Source organism: Carassius auratus, unplaced genomic scaffold, assembly GCF_003368295.1.
Source record: "Carassius auratus strain Wakin unplaced genomic scaffold, ASM336829v1 scaf_tig00217834, whole genome shotgun sequence".
NCBI classification, from domain to species: Eukaryota; Metazoa; Chordata; class Actinopteri; order Cypriniformes; family Cyprinidae; genus Carassius; species Carassius auratus.
In genome coordinates this window covers 332-5,000 of record NW_020529267.1, presented here as the reverse complement: position 1 = coordinate 5,000, position 4,669 = coordinate 332, and the positions used below count along the sequence as shown (strand labels likewise).

The 4,669-nt window shown below is 38.4% G+C and overlaps 4 pseudogenes; all 4 read right to left on the bottom strand.

The window, feature by feature from the left end:
- Positions 1-841: 841 nt before the first annotated feature.
- LOC113103499 (uncharacterized) lies at positions 842-957 on the bottom strand (annotated as a pseudogene).
- Positions 958-1,735: 778 nt separating this feature from the next.
- On the bottom strand, positions 1,736-1,853 carry LOC113103493 (uncharacterized; annotated as a pseudogene).
- A 1,048-nt stretch (positions 1,854-2,901) lies between these two features.
- Positions 2,902-3,020, bottom strand: LOC113103501 (uncharacterized; annotated as a pseudogene).
- A 1,051-nt stretch (positions 3,021-4,071) lies between these two features.
- LOC113103497 (uncharacterized) lies at positions 4,072-4,188 on the bottom strand (annotated as a pseudogene).
- Positions 4,189-4,669: the final 481 nt, after the last annotated feature.

Below are 4,669 nucleotides of genomic sequence, written 5' to 3'. Positions count from 1 at the left end.
GAGATCGGGCATTGACTCTATTTTTTGCCAAATTTATTATATACTAAGTGAAAAAATTCCAAAAGCTTAAAGCACCTGGTATTCCTTGGCGGTCTATCATTCAAGTACTAACCAGACCTTAACCTGCTAAGATTCAGAGATCGGGCATTGACTTTCTTTTTTTTTTTTTTGCAAGATTATTATATAATTCGTGAAAAATATCCAAAAATTTAAAGCACCTGGTATTCCCAGGCAGTCTCCCATCCATGTACTAACCTGGCCCAAACCTGCTTATATTCAGAGATCGGGCATTGACTCTATTTTTTGCCAAATTTATTATATACTAAGTGAAAAAATTCCAAAAGCTTAAAGCACCTGGTATTCCTAGGCGGTCTTTCATCCAAGTACTAACCAGACCTAAACCTGCTAAGATTCAGAGATCGGGCATTGACTCTTTTTTTTTTTTTTTTGCAAGATTATTATATAATTTGTGAAAAATATCCAAAAATTTAAAGCACCTGGTATTCCCAGGCAGTCTCCCATCCATGTACTAACCTGGCCCAAACCTGCTTATATTCAGAGATCGGCATTGACTCTATTTTTTGCCAAATTTATTATATACTAAGTGAAAAAATTCCAAAAGCTTAAAGCACCTGGTATTCCTTGGCGGTCTCTCATCCAAGTACTAACCAGACCTTAACCTGCTAAGATTCAGAGATCGGGCATTGACTTCTTTTGCACCTGATATTCCCAGGCAGTCTCCCATCCATGTACTAACCTGGCGCAAACCTGCTTATATTCAGAGATCGGGCATTGACTCTATTTTGGCAAAATTATTATATACTAAGTGAAAATTTCAAAAAGCTTAGAGTACCTGGCATTCCAGGCGGTCTCCCATCCAGCACTAACCAGCCCAAACCTGCTTAGCTTCCGAGATCAGACAAGATCGGGCATAGCCAGGCTGGTATGGCCATAAGCGAAGACTGCTGCAAAGAGAAGGCTATTTAAAGATCAGCCAATCTACTCGCCAGTACATTATAAAAGTAGGAAAGAAACCCCAAAAGCTTAAAGCACCTGGTATTCCCAGGCAGTCTCCCATCCATGTACTAACCTGGCCCAAACCTGCTATATTCAGAGATCGGGCATTGACTCTATTTTTTGCCAAATTTATTTATTACTAAGTGAAAAAATTCCAAAAGCTTAAAGCACCTGGTATTCCTTGGCGGTCTCTCATCCAAGTACTAACCAGACCTTAAACCTGCTAAGATTCAGAGATCGGGCATTGACTCTTTTTTTTTTTTTGCAAGATTATTATATATATTTGTGAAAAATATCCAAAAATTTAAAGCACCTGGTATTCCCAGGCAGTCTCCCATCCATGTACTAACCTGCCCAAACCTGCTTATATTCAGAGATCGGGCATTGACTCTATTTTTGCCAAATTTATTATATACTAAGTGAAAAAAATTCCAAAAGCTTAAAGCACCTGGTATTCCTTGGCGGTCTCTCATCCAAGTACTAACCAGACCTAAACCTGCTAAGATTCAGAGATCGGGCATTGACTCTTTTTTTTTTTTTTTTTTTTGCAAGATTATATTAAATTCGTGAAAAATATCCAAAAATTTAAAGCACCTGATATTCCCAGGCAGTCTCCCATCCATGTACTAACCTGGCGCAAACCTGCTTATATTCAGAGATCGGGCATTGACTCTATTTTTTGGCAAAATTATTATATACTAAGTGAAAAATTTCAAAAAGCTTACAGTACCTGGTATTCCCAGGCGGTCTCCCATCCAGCACTAACCAGGCCCAAACCTGCTTAGCTTACGAGATCAGACAAGATCGGGCATAGCCAGGCTGGTATGGCCATAAGCGAAGACTGCTGCAAAGAAAGCTATTTAAAGATCAGCCAATCTACTCGCCAGTACATTATAAAAGTAGAAAGAAACCCCAAAAGCTTAAAGCACCTGGTATTCCTAGGCGTCTCTCATCCAAGTACTAACCTGGCCCAAACCTGCTTATATTCAGAGATCGGGCATTGACTCTATTTTTTGCCAAATTTATTATATACTAAGTGAAAAAATTCCAAAAGCTTAAAGCACCTGGTATTCCTTGGCGGTCTATCATTCAAGTACTAACCAGACCTTAACCTGCTAAGATTCAGAGATCGGGCATTGATTCTTCTTTTTTTTTTTTGCAAGATTATTATATAATTCGTGAAAATATCCAAAAATTTAAAGCACCTGGTATTCCCAGGCAGTCTCCCATCCATGTACTAACCTGGCCCAAACCTGCTTATATTCAGAGATCGGGCATTGACTCTATTTTTGCCAAATTTATATATACTAAGTGAAAAATTCCAAAAGCTTTAAGCACCTGGTATTCCTAGGCGGTCTTTCAACCAAGTACTAACCAGACCTAAACCTGCTAAGATTCAGAGATCGGGCATTGACTCTTTTTTTTTTTTTTTTGCAAGATTATTATATAATTTGTGAAAAATATCCAAAAATTTAAAGCACCTGGTATTCCCAGGCAGTCTCCCATCCATGTACTAACCTGGCCCAAACCTGCTTATATTCAGAGATCGGGCATTGACTCTATTTTTGCCAAATTTATTATATACTAAGTGAAAAAATTCCAAAAGCTTAAAGCACCTGGTATTCCTTGGCGGTCTCTCATCAAGTACTAACCAGACCTAAACCTGCTAAGATTCAGAGATCGGCATTGACTCTTTTTTTTTTTTTTTTTTTGCAAGATTATTATATAATTCGTGAAAAATATCCAAAAATTTAAAGCACCTGATATTCCCAGGCAGTCTCCCATCCATGTACTAACCTGGCGCAAACCTGCTTATATTCAGAGATCGGCATTGACTCTATTTTTGGCAAAATTATTATATACTAAGTGAAAAAATTTCAAAAAAGCTTAGAGTACCTGGCATTCCCAGGCGGTCTCCCATCCAGGCACTAACCAGGCCCAAACCTGCTTAGCTTCCGAGATCAGACAAGATCGGGCATAGCCAGGCTGGTATGGCCATAAGCGAAGACTGCTGCAAAAGAGAAGGCTATTTAAAGATCAGCCAATCTACTCGCCAGTACATTATAAAAGTAGGAAAAACCCCAAAAGCTTAAAGCACCTGGTATTCCTAGGCGGTCTCTCATCCAAGTACTAACCTGGCCCAAACCTGCTTATATTCAGAGATCGGGCATTGACTCTATTTTTTGGCAAATTATTATATACTAAGTGAAAAAATTCCAAAAGCTTAAAGCACCTGGTATTCCTTGGCGGTCTATCATTCAAGTACTAACCAGACCTTAACCTGCTAAGATTCAGAGATCGGGCATTGACTTCTTCTTTTTTTTTTTTTTTTGCAAGATTATTATATAATTCGTGAAAAATATCCAAAAATTTAAAGCACCTGGTATTCCCAGGCAGTCTCCCATCCATGTACTAACCTGGCCCAAACCTGCTTATATTCAGAGATCGGGCATTGACTCTATTTTTTGCCAAATTTATTATATACTAAGTGAAAAAATTCCAAAAGCTTAAAGCACCTGGTATTCCTTGGCGGTCTCTCATCCAAGTACTAACCAGACCTAAACCTGCTAAAATTCAGAGATCGGCATTGACTCTTTTTTTTTTTTTTTGCAAGATTATTATATAATTTGTGAAAAATATCCAAAATTTAAAGCACCTGTATTCCCAGGCAGTCTCCCATCCATGTACTAACCTGGCCCAAACCTGCTTATATTCAGAGATCGGCATTGACTCTATTTTTTGCCAAATTTATTATATACTAAGTGAAAAAAATTCCAAAAGCTTAAAGCACCTGGTATTCCTTGGCGTCTCTCATCCAAGTACTAACCAGACCTAAACCTGCTAAGATTCAGAGATCGGGCATTGACTCTTTTTTTTTTTTTTTGCAAGATTATATATAATTCGTTGAAAAAATATCCAAAAATTTAAAGCACCTGATATTCCCAGGCAGTCTCCCATCCATGTACTAACCTGGCGCAAACCTGCTTATATTCAGAGATCGGGCATTGACTCTATTTTTGGCAAAATTATATACTAAGTGAAAAATTTCAAAAAAGCTTAGAGTACCTGGCATTCTCAGCGGTCTCCCATCCAGGCACTAACCAGGCCAAACCTGCTTAGCTTCCGAGATCAGACAAGATCGGGCATAGCCAGGCTGGTATGGCCCTAAGCGAAGACTGCTGCAAAGAGAAGGCTATTTAAAGATCAGCCAATCTACTCGCCAGTACATTATAAAAGTAGGAAAGAAACCCCAAAAGCTTAAAGCACCTGGTATTCCTAGGCGGTCTCTCATCCAAGTACTAACCTGGCCCAAACCTGCTTATATTCAGAGATCGGGCATTGACTCTATTTTTTGCCAAATTTATTATATACTAAGTGAAAAAATCCAAAAGCTTAAAGCACCTGGTATTCCTGGCGGTCTATCATTCAAGTACTAACCAGACCTAACCTGCTAAGATTCAGAGATCGGGCATTGACTTCTTCTTTTTTTTTTTTTTTGCAAGATTATTATATAATTCGTGAAAAATATCAAAAATTTTAAAGCACCTGGTATTCCCAGGCAGTCTCCCATCCATGTACTAACCTGGCCCAAACCTGCTTATATTCAGAGATCGGGCATTGACTCTATTTTTGCCAAATTTATTATATACTA